At 42.1% G+C, this 17,183-nt stretch overlaps 1 protein-coding gene and 1 long non-coding RNA gene across 4 annotated transcripts in view; both read left to right on the top strand.

Annotated features, from left to right (window-relative positions):
* The window catches only part of MAN1A2 (mannosidase alpha class 1A member 2), a 297,759-nt gene that overhangs the window by 25,355 nt on the left and 255,221 nt on the right, over positions 1-17,183 (top strand). The gene's annotated exons all lie outside the window — the stretch shown is intronic.
* LOC122459806 lies at positions 1,205-4,340 on the top strand. Its single transcript, XR_006280749.1, has 2 exons — positions 1,205-2,380; positions 3,683-4,340. It is a non-coding gene; the product is annotated as an uncharacterized LOC122459806 (long non-coding RNA).

The following is a 17,183-nucleotide window of genomic DNA, read 5'->3' as shown; positions in this document are numbered from 1 at the left end:
CCTCTCACGTGGACAGAGCACTATATTCCCTTGACTTCCAGCGTACACTGGCTTTCTACCTCCAATGCACCTGAGCCTTTTGGAAAAAACAAAAGGAGTACTTGTGGCACCTTAGAGACTAACAAATTTATGTGAGCATAAGCTTTTGTGAGCTACAGCTCACTTCATCGAGTATCACTGAGACTCTATATCGCCATTGTTGATCGATGTTAGGAAAGGTCTTGTCCCTTGCGAAGAATCTCCAAGTGGGTCTCCAGGTGCATCCATGAATGTTACCAATGCAATGTACCTCCCGCTTTTGGAATCATGGCGCACTCTGTGTGAGTGATCATGGCCACATTGGCCTACCTCGTGGCCATGCTGTGGCAGGACATCTGTTGCTCAGCAACATGGCACTCTGTTCACACCTTCATGACTCACTATGCGATTGCCCCAGTGGTAGCTGCATATGTGACCATAAGCTGTGCTATACTACAGACTGCACTTCCTCGCACCCACCTTTACACTGGTCAGTGCTCGCTATATGCCCATGTTTGGAATCCATCTTCTTGGAGACCATCACTTGAAGAAGAGGAGGAGGTTACTTACCTGTAAGGTAACCTGGAGGTTTTTTGAGATGTGTGGTCCCTAGGGTTGCCACCCCTCCTGGTTTTGCCGGGAGTTTCCTGGAATCAGGCTCTATCTCTTGAAGGCTACTGAAGTTATACTGGGTGATTTTAGGCCTCTAAAAATCCAGTTGCTCAGTGGGGCTAAGGCAGGCTCCCTGGCCCTGCGTGGCTCCCAGAAGTGGCCAGCACATCCCTGGAACTGCAGCCCATGGGAGCTGCAGGGGTGGGGCCTGCAGACAAACAGTGTGTGGAGCTCTGTGGGGGCCCCCCCGCAGGAGCCACAGGGACATGCCGGCTGCTTCTGGGAGCCACGCAGGGCCAGGGAAGGCAGGGAGGTAAACACCACCCAGCCAGAACCTAAACCCCACACCCCAACCTCCTGCCCCAGCCCTAAGCTCCCTCCAGCACCCAAACGCTCTCCCAGAGCTTGCCCCCTCAACTCCAGCTGCACCTCAACTCTCTGCCCCAGGCTCAGCCCGGAGCCCCCTTCCACACTCCAAACCCATCGGCCCCAGCCCAGAGCCTACACCCCAACCCTCTGCCCCAGCCCGGTGAAAGTGAGGGTGGGGGAGAGTGAGCAATGGAGGGAGAGGGGATGGAGTGAGTGGGGCAGGGTCTTGGAGAAGGGGCAGGGCAAGGGTGTTTGGGTTTCTGTGATTAGACAGATAGCAACTCTAGTTGTCCTTATTTGGATTCCAATATCCGCCCTCCATGCCCTCTGCTGCGAACTAGACTGCTCAGTGGTAAGAGAGATATTAGAGCAGTGTCGACCTGCATGACCTATTATAGCATGGGCTGTGAACACAACAGAGACAGGTGACCTTTCCATAATGTGGCTTATAATATAGGGACTGGTAGCACACCTTTTGTTTAAGGTTTGTTCATATTTGACATTTATTGCAAGTCAACTTGAGTTATTTTATGTTAGTTTCTTGCATCCACAGATTTATTTGTTGTGAATCATCTGGCTTTTTAATGCATGCCATTAAACTCTTTTTGAAATCAGGGCTTGTAGGGATGCGGGATGAGTTTACCTGCAGCAACATACATGTGGCTAGATCCTCATGACAAAACAATTGATGGACATCTGCCAAGTCCTTCTGCTGGTGTCCCACACTGCTTTAGTGGCTATCTGCGCTATCCTATCTTTTTATGTGTATGCCTTCTGCTACTCCAGGGTCATCGTGACCAGAAATGCTGGTACACAGCCAGGTTCTGCTTTTGTGATTCCAGCTGTTAGTTGAGTTCACAAACCTGTGACACAGTCTGATTATTGAGCAGTGATTTCTCGTGCTTCTATGTGAACTCATACTGAGGTCCTGAACTTCATTATCCTATATGGGAGAGGAGCATGCACAGGCCCATCTGAATTCTAGTTAACATAATGCACAAATATACAAGTGGCTTTCTGAACAAATAAAGGAGATACAAGCGGAACCCAAGCCAGTGAGGGAAAGGAGATCCAGCTGGGTTACAAAAGTGTGAAGGACAATTGGACTTCTGGGATTGCTCGCAGCTTCAAAATGAGCAGGGCTGTATATTTGCAAGAGATCCCACTACTTGAACCACTGGCTTTTGTGGACACCACCAGTTAAATCCCCACTGATGTTGACCAGACCAAAAGGAGGACAGTGATGAATAAAATCTCTGATCTGATCCACCTGGTGAATTATGATACACAATCTCAGAGACCCAGGAGCTGGCTGACTCACAGCCAAAGGAACCAGTTGGATCACAGGCAGAGACTCAAAGTGGGGAGGGGACCACTTCCAGTAAGTATTGCATGATATATTATAATACAATTGTATGGGGGATTTGAACAACTTGGTTCTGGGTTCAGGCAGGGCACTGCCATATTGATCCACCTTCTCTTCACCTCCTGGATTTAATGTAGGCTCTCTCTGCTTCCTAGGCTTTAACACCGCCCCTCTGCCCTCCGCAATGACTGCTCAGAATGGTATTCGCACTGGAGAGAGTACAAAGTCTGCAACTTTTTTTTTCCCGTAGCTGAGTGCAAACACACAACTACCACTTAAGCTTGCTGTGTTCTGCTCCACATCCTCCCTCGAGTGTGCTATAATAAAATCCATAATACCCTCTCATATGTGGTTCCTGTCATGATGGCACCACCACATAGCTGTAGGATCTGGTCGTTTTAAGTAAAGGCCCTTTTATTGTAAGGGAAGATATAGAAAAGACCGCAAGAATGATTTATCTGGTTGATGGGTTCAATAATGCCCTTAGCTTAAAGTCAATGTGAGATGTTATGAATTACATTGGAAAACATATTTTCCAAAAGGAAGTTGTCAGGCATTTTAAGGATATCAATCCCCTTTGAGCTACTAAAGAATTATATTAATTTTGCAGTGCACTTACGTAGATTTGCGTATGTTTAAAAAAAGAACTGAAGTCAAAAGTATGGTCTAACTGGGCACAAAGATTACATGGCAAGGCAGCTCTCTGCAAGGCCCATATAACTTGTTTCCCTTTCACTCCTGCACCAGCTCTGGGGATGCATCCATGACAGAAAGCAGCATGGCATATATTCCCAGTTTGCCTATTGACTTTTTGAATGGACTCCTTCTCTGCCTTTTGGGGATATGCAACAGGGTAGTGTCCTCCAAAGGACAGCCTGTAGAAGTGCACATGCGGTTACATTGATCTGCTGGTGAAAAGTGCTGTGTAAGAGCTAGGTATTAATACCCTGCATCTGCAGGCCATTCCACCCATCAACCCTCATTCCACATACAGAAGTACAATAATTAATATCCTATCTTCTACAGCCCTGTCTTTAAATACTCCCTACCCTGGATACTAACAGCCCACCTTGTATTAATTACCCCTTTCTGCCCGTTGGCATAACAACCCTCCCGCCCACCTCACTCACAGCACAGGCCCAGAGGTCCAGCTCCAGCAGGAAAGATTGTGAAAATGTCTTACTATTTCCAATCTTACCCAAGACTAGGAAGAGGCTATGGAATTCCAAAATTGAGGAAGAAGCCTTTTATCACGTTCATGGAGACTTCAATTTTGAAAATAATTAGTCGTCCTTTTTCTTTTTAATTTCCCCATAGCAGCTGAACAAAGACATGGCTGGAACATCAGGTCCATGGCTGTCCAATCTATATAGGCGGAAGAGGAGGAGCTCAAGGGATGACACATTCAAAGAACTCATGGGCACGTTCCAAGATAGGGATAAAAAGATGGAGTAGAGCGAAGGGTTCCTGAAGCATGACAAAGAAGAGAGAGAAAAGGACAGGTCTTCATGAGTACAGCTGCTGGGGCTGATGGAGAGGCAAACAGCCCTCCTGGAAAATATGTTAATTTTATGGTCAAGGATCATGTCACAATTTATACATCCCCCAGTAGCCCTCTACTTCTGAAGTGTCTGCTTTCTGAGGCACACTATTCACTGCTACAACAGTGAAACAGATTCTTTTGTAGGTATTCTGTGCCACAGCAAAGAAAATAGTGGACAATGGGTGATCCCCTTAACTCCCTGACCCACAAGGGAGATGCTGTTCTACTACCATCCCACATCCCAAGGGGTAGAGAAAAGCTTTTGGTAATCTAGGTATGTTCATTTATGACCTTGGGTCAGAAACTTGATTGCATGCAACCTTTTAAGGTGGTTGTTCTCTAATTGCACATTTTGTATGGTGAAGGCTATTTTTATTATTCAAACTGTTTTATATTTCTGTATTCTTACAATATATTTTTATTATGTCGTTATAGTCATGACTTTGTCAGGAATAACTCATAAAAATACCCATTTCTACTGCACTTTCACAGGAGCTATACTGAAATCCCTACATACATGAATTAAAATCACCACAATGTATACAGGAACCTCCCACATTGGGCATAAACAAAGCTTTGTTGCACAGCGTATACACTAATATGTATACAGGAATCCTGATTTATGCCTTATTCAAATGCATAGACATTGATCACAAGTGGCCCACTAGTCTCAAAAAAATGCATGTAATGTGCAGCCCTGACTCTGACCTTGTGTAGTTGCAGCATGTGATAGAGGCATCTTCTCTGGCTGTTTAAAATATTAAGAAAATTTCCAAACATCCTTAGCCCACCCATCTGCAAGGCTGTCTACCTTGCTTTCATAACGTTTGTTCAGAACACAGCAAGTAGCTATCTAAGAGGCAGATATCTCTTATCAGCCTCCAGTCTAAAATTAGACTCCTCCATCTACTTTTCAGTTTCCCAAATGAACATTCCATGGTCATTCTACAGCTGCTCAGAGCATAGTTGCCCAATAAACAGGCTTCATAGCGAAGCAGCAGATAAACAGGGTCTTCCAGAATGGCTGGAGGAATCGCAGTGCCATTGATGTCCGTCAACACAAGGGGAGCAAATGTTCCATTTCTCATTTTGGAAACTCTGCATTGTTTTCTGTAGATCTTGGCACCAGAGACCTTTACAGACCACCCTGTTCTAATATGGGTTAACAGTCCAGGCCTTGCAGCACCATGAATCCTGAGGTGGGGGGTTGGAGGCAGGTGGTGCAAGGAAAAGGCGTGTGGGTTCCATTAGTGGCCCCAGTGCAATTTGGGAACCCTATCCATGGAAACCCATTAATAAGTTCCTATACATTGCCCACTGTTCGAACTGAGAAAGGAGGAGAAGCATCTTCCTAATTGCAGTGCATAACTCCATCAGTTGCCTGACAGTTGATCTACTGCCAGCAAATTGGTTAGCCAGCAAGTGGAAGCAGTTGGAGGTGGCAAACTGCAAGATGGTGGTGCCCCACACTTATCCACGCTGAGAGCAGTTCTCATGTAAATGTTTTTCACATGTTTCTAGAAAAGTGGCTTTCAGTATCCTGATGATCTGCCACCATTGCTGGTCATGCCAGCGCTGTTCTGTCCCACAAGTCAGTGCTTCTTGATCAGGCTTAAAAGCAGCTCTCAACTGAGAGAAGCTTCCCCAGGAAAAGATCAAAATGTGTCCGTTTTATTTCAACTGCTGCCTCTTCAAGAGCTGTTATCAACCTGGTCCTTAATTAATTTAGATATTCTTTTAGCAACCTGTTTATATTCATCACTGGGAGTACTCACCAGTGCTTCCTCCATGGTGCCTGATATTGCTTTGAAAATGCTGCTAGATTACTGTATCCAGATGGATGATGGGATGAAAGGAGCAATAATGGGAATTAAAAAGAAAAGGAGTACTTGTGGCACCTTAGAGACTAACAAATTTATTGGAGCATAAGCTTTCGTGAGCTACAGCTCACTTCATCGGATGCATTTGGTGGAAAAAACAGAGGAGAGATTTATATACACACACACACACACACACACACACAGAGAGAACATGAAACAATGGGTTTATCATACACACTGTAAGGAGAGTGATCACTTAAGATAAGCCATCACCAGCAGCAGGGGGGGGGGGAAGGAGGAAAACCTTTCATGGTGACAAGCAAGGTAGGCTAATTCCAGCAGTTAACAAGAATATCAGAGGAACGGTGGGGGGTGGGGTGGGAGGGAGAAATACCATGGGGAAATAGTTTTACTTTGTGTAAAGACTCATCCATTCCCAGTCTCTATTCAAGCCTAAGTTAATTGTATCCAGTTTGCAAATTAATTCCAATTCAGCAGTCTCTCGTTGGAATTTGATCCCAAGCCCTAGTATTCTATTGCCTTCGGGTAAGTATCCCTCAATACACAGCACAAAAAATCCCAGAATGCAAATAGCCCAGTGGTGGAGCAATGCGCTATGAAATGTTTGAACAGAATGTGAGAGTGCTGATTTTAAAACATTTTGCTGTATGGTAGTGTAGTAACCCTTGCTCCAGAACTAGTACCTGCTGCAGATTTGAGTTACTCAGGTGCTATTAGGGGGCCCTGAAGCTATGATGCAGGAGCACAGAATGCTGGCCTGGGAAGGGAACAGTCAGCGGGAGGGTAGCTGAAGCTGGGGGAGGAGCTCAGATGATGTTGGAAGGAGAGGAAGTTAGTGTATTCTTTATAAAAATACGTTCTGTGTCTCTTTGTAGTCATGACTTTGTGTCTGGAACAACTCATGAAAATATCCATTTCCACTGCACTTCCACAAGTGCTGGAATAAAATCCATATATATATGAATTTAATCACAACAAAGTATACTGAAACCCCTACATCTGTCATAAACAAAGCTTTGTTGCACTGTAATATGTATACAATAATTCTGATTTAAATTCAAATACACAGGAAATGTAATCGATGAAAGAGAAATTGATCAAAAGTCTGTGTTTGTTAGATACAAATAAATCCTGAAAAAAGTAGATGAACTAGAAAATAACTGAACATGTATTGAAGGAATAGTATTCAAAGATGCCTACTTGCGAAGTGAGGACCACTGAAACCCCCCTTATGGATAAAACTCTGTGAAGAGGTACAGCCACAGGCTCACTGAATCTAAGGAATACTATGAGCTGAAGAGAAGCAAAAGATAGGAGAGCAAGAATGGAGCCCGTCTAATAGTCAAGTAGAGGAAAAGTTGAGTCTCTGAAGTGACACAATTTACTGTTGAGTAGTTTCTTTGGGTCTTGTTAATAACAATACATCTGGTATTAACTTCACAAAATAAGGAAGAGGGGCATGTACAAGCTCATAAAGGTTAATGTGTTGGTAATTTAAAGTTTATTATTATACTTAGTAAGTATTTGGTAATCTGTTATGTTTATATCTGGCTATATTTTTTGGGGTATCCCTTATAAGGTTCTAAAAACTTAAAATGAACTTTTTGGTCTTGGTTGCCTCTGCCTCTCCTCACCCTCAGCATAGCCTAGCCCAGGTCCCTGTAGTAGCAATGATGCAATGCACCTGCATCTTGGGATAACAATACATGGGGGTGTGCACTGCTCATTTAATATGGATATACAAAACCTGTAACGAGTTTAAAGTGTAGAAGTGCCATTAATTTGCCTAACACTTTTCATTTCAAAAGATTCTTGAGACCTTGTCTCTAAGAAGTAATCACATTTTTCTTGAACAAGGTATTCAGAAAAATTTTGGCAGCATGCCAGAATAACCACACATGAACATTTTAAGGCTGGATGATGCCTCCATCCCTGCAACAGCAGCAGCACACACTACTGGGCAAACCTGGAAACTTCTAGTATATCTGTTGATGGGGGAAAATGGCCCCAGTGTCTCATGCCCACTCCTAAGGACACCATATGGGTCAGGTGCAGAAAGAGGAGGGCCACTCTTCTCCCCAGTCTTCCTGGCCTTTTTGACCTGTCTCTTTCCTACCATGCCCCAGGCCTGCCACATGAGCTCTTCCAGTTCTAGTTCCTGGGAAGGATGGGGGATGGGTCAAGGTCACTCCCAACCACTCTCAGGACCCAGTACATGGCCCCAGCAGCTCATCTCATCCCTTCTAGAGGCACCATGTGGAGCAGAAGCTGGCCCAACAATTTCTGGAATGGATGGGGAAAGGGAGAGAGCTGGGCTGGGTTTCCCCCCCCCCCCCCCATCAGATCATCTTCCATGCTTAGGATCTGGATCAAATGTTTCATTTCCCCATTTGGTATAATAGCCTCCCCTGCTGCCAGTTGATTTAGTTAGTCCTGTAGCTCAAGGTAGGAGCAGTCTGTTTTGCAGTGCTGAAGATTTAGGGTTCATACTCGGGAGAGGATGCATAATGGAGGGGTTGTTACAGTTGCACATAATAGAATTTGTTTTAACTTGTTTTATAAAAATATAACTCATACTTACTAGGAAATTATTCTAAAAAATTCCAGTGTTTAAAAGAACATTATTTAGGTTGCAAAATCAAGCACTTGAAAATTAGAAAATGTAGCTTTCTGGTTACCTGTGCAACCTTAATTTTACTCTCTTGAGTGTATGCATTATGGCACAATCTTTAATTACATGATCACATACTATTTTTGCCACAGGACCCCTGCTTCATTCAGTGCACAGGATGGATGCTTAAGGGGGAAGAATTAAGGCTGCATGGGCAACTGTAAATCTGGCTAATTTTCCACGTTTCAAATATTTGAGCAAATTAAATATTTACCTTTTTATGTAATTCTTTTTAGGAAGCCTACTTTGTAGTTAAATAGAATTCAGAATAGCAGCCATGTTAGTCTGTATCCGCAAAAAGAAAAGGAGTACTTGTGACACCTTGGAGACTAACAAATTTATTTGAGCATAAGCTTTCGTGAGCTACAGCTCACTTCATCGGATGCATTGTAATTTTTTACAGAAAAGGGTAGCTCTTCAAGCAGGGTTCTGCTTCGTTGTGGAAAATGGATAGCATACGTAATATGCATTTTGCACAGATTAAAGCAATATAAATGGCTTTGTACAGCATGACAAAATCTTTAAAGAAAGTTTTTATATAAGATCAACTTTATGTAGCATCGTGAAAATGTGGCAGCATTCCAGTCTTCACAACAGATTCTTTCTCAAATACGCCACACCCTTATTGCACCAAAGAAATTTTTGTAAGCAAGCATATTCCTTTGAGAGAGAGAGAGAGAGAGAGACCCTGAAATTCTGGTTCACTGGCCACTTTTTCACTTTTTTCCTCTTGCATGGGTTTTGTGTGTTAGCAGTTTTTGAAGAGGAGGAGTAGACTTGAATCCACACTCATCTTTAAAAGCTTGATCCTTCATGGTGATGAACACTCTGTCATCAATCCAGTAAAGAACGTAAGCATGTAATTAAGTACATGAGCAGTCCCATTGACTTCAGTGAGGTTATTTACTTGTAAGCACATGCTGAAGAGCTTTATTGGATCAAGGAAAAAGTTATCAGTATCATGAAGGACTGAGCCCCAACACAACAGTTCTGCTTATGGAGGCTAGAGAACCAATGATGTAGTGTTCCATCTCCAGCAAAATGGAAGGCTTTTTAGATCAGAAGGGAACATAGCACGCAAGAATGTCTAATAGCTTTGGGCTGCACCCTTTATTAAAGTTGAAGGTGGCCACTGACTGAATTTTGAACATCTTGGCATATTGCAAATGTATGTAGCAATAGAGATTTTTGTCATTACTTTTGACAAAGCAGTGTTTGTTACTAGAGCATTCAAGAGAGACTCACAGTTCAGTGACTGGAATTGTAATTGGCCTTTGTAATTTTGGAAAGCAAAGTAAAGTTGCCCCTGGAGGCTCTGTGGAATCAGAAAAACAACGAGGAGTCCAGTGACACCTTTAAGACTAACAGATTTATTTGGGTATAAGCTTTCATGGGTAAAGAAGCACTTCCTTAGATGAAAAACCACATCTGAAGAAGTGTTTTTTTTTTACCCACGAATGCTTATGCCAAATAAATCTGTTAGTCTTAAAGGTGCCACCAGACTCCTTATTTTTATGGATACAGACTAACATGGCTACCCCTCTGATACTGGAATCAGAAGAATCTCTCTTCAAAACGGACTAGACTTCCTGTTGTTTGGTTGGATGTTTATTCGAACTTTCTTACCAATCTTCAGCCCTTCTTTCCCAGCACCACCTCCCTCTGTCATTCTCTTCTTAATCTTCCCCTTTCTCTCCTTTTTATACACCCCACCTCTATTTCTTATTCCTTCAGCCTGTCTGTTCTTCTTTCTCCCCACCCTCTTGCCCATGTGTATTCTTTCCCCTACCTGCTACTTTCTGTTCCCTTATTTCTGCCCTATTGTTTTTATTTTAAATACTTCAATCTTAATAATAACTAGGTACCTGCCAAATTCACAGTCATGAAAAATGCATCCGGACTGTGAAATCTGGTCTCCTCCCATGAAATCTGGTCTTTTGTGTGCTTTTGTCCTATACAGATTTCAGGGAGGAGACCAGCGTTTCTCAAATTGAGGGTCCTGAATCAAAAGGGAGTTGCAGGAGGGTCGCAAGGTTATTTTAGGGGGCGTCACAGTATTGTCACCCTTACTTTTTGCTTTGCTGCTTTCAGAGCTGGGCTCCCGGCCAGCAGCTGCCTCTCTCCAGCTGCCCAGCTCTGAAGGCAGTGCCACTGCAACCCCTCTACAATAACCTTGTGACCCCTCCCCACAGCTCCTTTTTGGGTTAGGACTCCTACAATTACAACAGCGTGAGATTTAAATAGCAGAAATAATGAAATTTACAATTTTTAAAATCTTATGACCATGAAATTAACCAAAATGGACATGAATTTGGTAGGGCCCTATTAATAATAACTAATAAAATTTTTAAAATCCACAAAATACCACCAAGTAAATGTATAATCCTTTTTGGAAGTGCTTTGAGAATTCGGATAAGTGCTACACGTGGAAGAAGCATTAATATTATGCACTGGAAACTATTTGAAGGAAATCAGTCATGGGTAAAATCAATGGTTTTAAAAAAAATCCAATTTTTTGTTTGATTAAATAATTTAGATTTGAAATTGTCAACCTATCTTAAGGCCTAACTTTATTATAATTGTAAAAATAATTAAAGTTAAATGCAAAAATAATACTAAGCAGTACATTTGCCAAGTTTTAGAGAAAGTTTCACCAGTTCAGAATTTGTAATTGGCTAAGCATCTGCAGCCAGCATTTGTAGAAGTGCTCAGCCAGCTTTTGACAGTAATAACTTTTCACGGGGCAGACAGAATATTTTTTTCATCTCAGTTTGTTCAACTAGTTCAGTTAAATATCTACTTCATTCAAAGTTAAGAAACCAACTGGATGTTGAAAAAGCAGGAAGCTTGTTTTCCTTTTCTTCCAATCTATGAATAAAAACTGTGTCTGAGTATGAAATTTACTAGTTCTAAAATCTTGAAGGACATGGTGATCAGAAACAGTTCAATTCAGAACTACAGATACTACTTTCCTTTTTTAGTTTTAAATGCAAAACATGTTTTGATAAACTTTTTCTTTTTCTCCTTTGTGTGATTGCACATGTCCATTCCACTTTGGGTGTGTGTGCACCAGTGCAGTTGTCAGAGATTTTTCCCTCAGCGGTAGCTGTCAGGGTGGTGCATGTGCCCTGTGCTACCTTGCGCTGCTGCCTGATGGTATAAAGGACAGAGCCGCCCCTGATGCCCCTCAGTTTCTTCTAGTTTCTTGTGACAGTTGTTGGAATGTCTTGTCTTGCCTTTGCAAGTTTTCCCAATTTGTCTGTTTTGTACCTAGTTAGTACTTGGTTAGCCATAGTTTTAGTCTTAGGTAGTTTTTAGTATTAAGTTTGCTTTGTAGAGTGTTACATATTCTGATTCCCCTTGTTGCATTCTGGTACCAAGGCATACTTTCGTCACTGTGCTTCAAGCCCTATCATTCCTGCAAAAAACTAATGCCAGCAAATGATCTGCACTCAGTTATCTAAAGTATTTCAGGGAGTCACACATCCAGGATCAGTGTCTAAATTTTAGAACGTTAAAGCAAGGACCACAAAAGATAGGGCATCCAGATTTAAATGTTTACTGATGGAGTCCTTCAGAGCCTTCCTGCTCAGAATGGCTGCCGAGAATATCGGCTGCAATCTGGAGCACTCCTCCTTTGCTGGCTGAATCCTTGCACCAGTCTCCTTCCTTGGTACCGAGGAAGACACACAGCAAGTTCTTCTTGAAGTACTCAGCATCCAGGAGAGAGAGATCCCTGGCACCAAAGTCCAGTAAGCATGTTGACAAAGGAAATAGAGTGTACTTGAAGTTGGGGCACTCTGTGAGACAGACATCTACTCGGGTGGGACTGTCTGGTGCCACCTCAGCCACCATTGAGACCAGCCTCTGAAGTAGCACCATCAAACACAGTAGGGCTGTTTGTGTTGTCCCACTAGCAAGTGGCCATCCCAGGGCTGTGAACTCCGGAAGCTTATGCTGTGGTGAGGGATTTATTGAGCTTATTAGTACTGGTTTTGTCAGCAGTTCCATCCTCGGCAACCACACCCTTACCGTACTTTCATGCCTCGCCAACAGGACCTACTGAGGAAAAAGAGCAGAGGTTATAGAAGAAGATTACCACCTTATTTTTCTGCAGTAGCTCCTAAGCAATTTGAGAGTGTGAAGTAAACATTTTTGAGTGTTTGTCAAGGACAGCAAACCAGCTTTCATAGTGCCAGCTGAAGTGTTTCTCTAAATAAGGTAGTTTCCTGGTCTGTGGTGCTGGGCCAGTCCACTGCTCTGGTTCTGTGGCCATCATCAGATCCGTTAATGGTGTAGTGGCTGATGTCGAAATTCCTTAACCTGACGTCCTTGGAACTGACCAACAGAAACTTGGCAATGGGGAAGAGACAGTCTTTGTGATTTATGTAATTGTAACCCAAGAAAAGGAGGAAAGTAGAGAAGATTGTTAGCTTGTCTCCAGACATTTCTGTGCCTCCTCGCAAGACTCTTACAGGATGTCTGGGCAGATCTTTCTCACCCTTTGTTTTTCTCCATCCTCTGGCTCTGTTGATATCTGCATTGAGATCCATACCAGATAAGAGGTCTGGTCCGTCCTTACAAGAGAATAGAGGAAGAATCAGGAGACCTGCTTTGTCCCATTTTATACCATCCTGCCCTTTCACTCCTCCTCGCATGTACATTTCCAATCCCAGCTACTGGAGAGACTGGCAGACATGGTCTTCATGGTCCTATTGGTTTCCACCAGAACAGTTTTTTGATTATCCTCCTCATGGATGGAGAGGTGAAGTTTCATCTAATAAGGATCCAGTGGCTTATCATTCGTTCCTCCGGATCCGTTAGTACAGATAGTGGTACTGGACACCACTCTTAGAAAAAATGGAGGAGGAAATGGGTCCTGTTTTTGAACAGGAGACACTAGACACAGTCCTTGATCTGGACTTGTCACGTGATGACCATTTGGGTATGTCTTACACCTCCTCTCCTTGTGAGGATGCTCTGCAGTTCCTTGACTTTGTGGCAGGATGGATTAATTTAAATCAAGGCAATTTAAATCTCCAAGTGGAAAGCCTCAATTTAAATAATTGATTTTAATCAACCTTTTCATTTGTACGCCAGTTATTTTCTAAAGAAAAGTGCATTCTCATTGGTTGATACAACCATAAAAACATGTTGACTTACAGCTAAGTAGAGCCTTTGCACTAGATTTGGTACACCTTTTTGCTACCTAGAAGGTAGGTACACTATCACTATTGTACATATTTAGTATGTTAGAAAATGGTGAATACTATATTGCTCACTTACTAGATTTTTTTTGTGTGCGCTTAATATTAGTGTCAAGCTTCATTAGTATGGTAATTGCAGTTTAATCAAATGCACAAAACAGCATCTAAATTTTTTATTAAAGCAACCTTAAATATTTTGGATACATATACTTCTTCTGTTATCAAAACATGTTTCACATTTACAGCTAATTGATTTATTAAATAGGAGGATTAACTGTAGTTAGTGAATTAAACTATTATTTCAGCCTGGGAAAATTTTCAGATATGTCTAAGTGAAAGTGATTGGAACTTAAGTGCCTTCTTGCCTATGTCTCTTCAAAATAAGATGCTCTCCTAAGGGTATATTTGCACTAGAAATGCTACAGCGACACAGCTGCAGTTCTGCAAGTGTGTTGATAAAGCGCTGTAGCATAGATACTCAGTACAGCGACGGAGGGTGTTCTTCCTTTGCTTTAGTAACCTCTCTACAATAAGGCTCAGGCCTGCTTAGTTACATTGCCCAGGTTGTAAAATTTTTCACAGCCCTGAGTGGTGTAGTTAAGATGAGCTAGCTTTGTAGGGAAAACCAGCCATAAACTACTTAGGCTGTCCTTCAAACTTTTCAGATTGATAGATCTCATCCCCTCCCTCCTCATTCATAGACTGGAAGAGAGAGACACGTTTTCCTGCTTTTTCAGTTCCCAATCAATTTCTCTTCATTTGGACTAATTCATTCAAATTTGAAAGTACTCTCGCTGTACCTGCAGAAGAGGCTACTGCTGTCAAAATCTGATTTAGCACTTCAACAAGCTCTGGTTTCAGGCGCTTAGCCAGTGACCTCCACTGGTGTGACTTTCTTTAAAACATCAACTAACATACTTCTTGGATGGTTCACCTCTAGCTCTGAAATTTATTATGGTTGGCAAGATTGATGGGTGATTATTAGATTCCTATGTCATAGCAGCATCTTCAGCACTTAGGCATCCATTTTGTTACTTTTATTGAGAATATTGGCAAGAAAATGAGGTGGAGTAAATGCTTAGTCTATCTGCTTCTTAACTTCCTGGAATTTAACTTTTTTGCTGGGTATTTCTTGCTTCAGTATGTCTTGAAATTCTCCCCAAATTTCATCAGCAATACAGCATCAATGTTTCTGCTGCTTGTCCAAGGCTGTGGAAATAGGTTTGTGTATTCAGCATGTCTCCTACATTTCTCTTTTGTCCGATGTTAACTATGTTGACAGTGATCGTTCCATCTATTTTGTCATGAATTTCTTCACAAATTGTCATCAGAATGAGTCAGTTCTTAATAAATAGCTCAAAATAGTCAACCACTGAATTCCATTGTACATCATGTGGAAAAATTAGTTTGGATCCTGCTGCTCTCTGCAGTGAAACTGAAGCAGTGTGTTTGTTATAGAAGTATCTTGCAAATTCAGCATCATTTTCCTGTATTCCTGGAGCTGTACATAAGTCTTTGGCTAAAAGATGCATCAAATGAGCTCTGCACCCATATGTAGGGTCCTACCAAATTCACGGTCCATTTTGGTCAATTCCACTGTCATAGGATTTTAAAAATAATAAATTTCATGATTTCAGCCATTTACATCTGAAATTTCATGCTGTTGTAATTGTAGGAGTCCTGACCCAAAAAGGAATTGTGGGGAGGTTGCAAGGTTATTGCAGGGGGGTTGCAGTACTGCTACTCTTACTTCTGCGCTGCTGCAGGCGGCGGCACTACCTTCAGAGCTGGAGAGTGGTGGCTGCTGGCCGGGATCCTAGCTCTGAAGGCAGAGCTGCCACCAGCAGCAGCGCAGAAGTAAGGATGGCATGGTTTGGTATGGGTCCTCAGTCAGCAGCTGCCACTCTCCAGATGCCCAGCTCTAAAGGCGACAGCACAGAAGTAAGGGTGGCATGGTATGGCATTACCACCTTTACTTCTATGCTGCTGCTGGTGGGGCACTGCTTATGAACATGTTAAAACTCTCCTAGATTCAGAAGCTACACACTATATAGGTGTTGAGGTCTAAGTGATGTCATGTTTAGACAACAAAAATAGCAATAGCAAAGTGTCAGTAAATGTCCTACTAATATGAACAAATGGAGAAAATAGGTGACAGGTTCTGAACATACAAAGTTTTTACACTTTGCATATTTTTGATGTGTTTTTCTGTCTTGTTTTCTGGCATAAATGTAACATCTTCCCTGTTTCTTAGGTTCTGGATCAGTACCCAGCACACCTACTAGACATTGCTTCTCTAGAAGTCTGAGGCAAGGCTGCAGTGTTTCTTTTCTGCACTAGTGTATTCACCATTTCTGTATCTAGCTCCCTGAGAAACATCCATCAGTTTCTCAAACAATCTGATGTTGGAATACCTGCATAATTAATTTGAGGTCTAATTGACCCCAATACCATTTGAGTGACTTTTTTCAGTATGCTAAAATCACAACAAAACCATGCCTAAGAGGTTGCCCTTATCATTTGAGACTATTTAAAGAAGAGGGAGTGGTTTACCTATCACGTTTTATTTAAAGTTTTGTACATGTTTGGAGTCCAAGAGACCCCCCAAATATCTTGGAAGTGCAGTAACTTCATTTTCCTTGTTTACTAACATTGAGGGGTCTAACTGACCCCACTACCCTTTTAATAACTTTTCTTTGTTGCACATAAACCACAACAGGTAGGATGGTAAAAACAGTGACCTCATCCTAATTTGAGAATACTTTAATGTATGAAGAGGAACAGATTTGGCATGAAAATTATTTACATTATTGTTCATATTGGGGTCAAGCCCCAAAACATTAAGAGGGTTAAGTATCCTGCTGTATGGACATTACCTGATGTATCACTTATTTCCGTAAGATCAACAACCCCATCTTCTGTTGTCACTTAAGCACATATTACTTGATCATTGTGTACATTTCTCCACCCAGCAAGAGTCAGATTTACAAATTCCCCATCAATATTTTTTGTACTCTGTTATATTGCCTTCTCATACACTGTCTCCAGCAATGTCTGCTCTGCCAGGTATACTGTAACCTGGGTTGTAATGATTGAACTATGTCTACGAACTGTTTGTTCTGGACAAGATGAAAGGGAGAATGTGCTGCATAAGTGAATCTTTGCATCTATGGAGTCTTGCTGGAATTTGCTGGTCCCTATTAGAAACTCATCCATGCTTTTATTGGCTGATGAAGAAAGTCTTTTTTGTTTTTGTTTTTATATAGGTAATTTATTGTCTGATGTGTAATTGCAACACTGATGATGGTAACAGCAGATCACAATGAAGTTGTAGACATTGCATATGATCAACATTCATAACCCCTTATGTCGAAGCTGGACCCTGAAACAAAATGGTAAAAATCTCAGAGCAAGTCTACACTCAAGTGCTACATCTGCGCAGTTGCATTAGCTGAAGATGAGCTATGCTGACAGAAGAGCGCTTCCCCATTGGCATAATTACACCACCTTCACAAGAGGTGGAAGCTATGTTGGTGGAAGAGCGACTCCTGCTGAC

Source organism: Dermochelys coriacea, chromosome 1, assembly GCF_009764565.3.
Source record: "Dermochelys coriacea isolate rDerCor1 chromosome 1, rDerCor1.pri.v4, whole genome shotgun sequence".
Classification (NCBI taxonomy): Eukaryota; Metazoa; Chordata; order Testudines; family Dermochelyidae; genus Dermochelys; species Dermochelys coriacea.
Note: the sequence above shows the minus strand (reverse complement) of the source record. Positions and strands in the feature narration are given on the sequence as shown.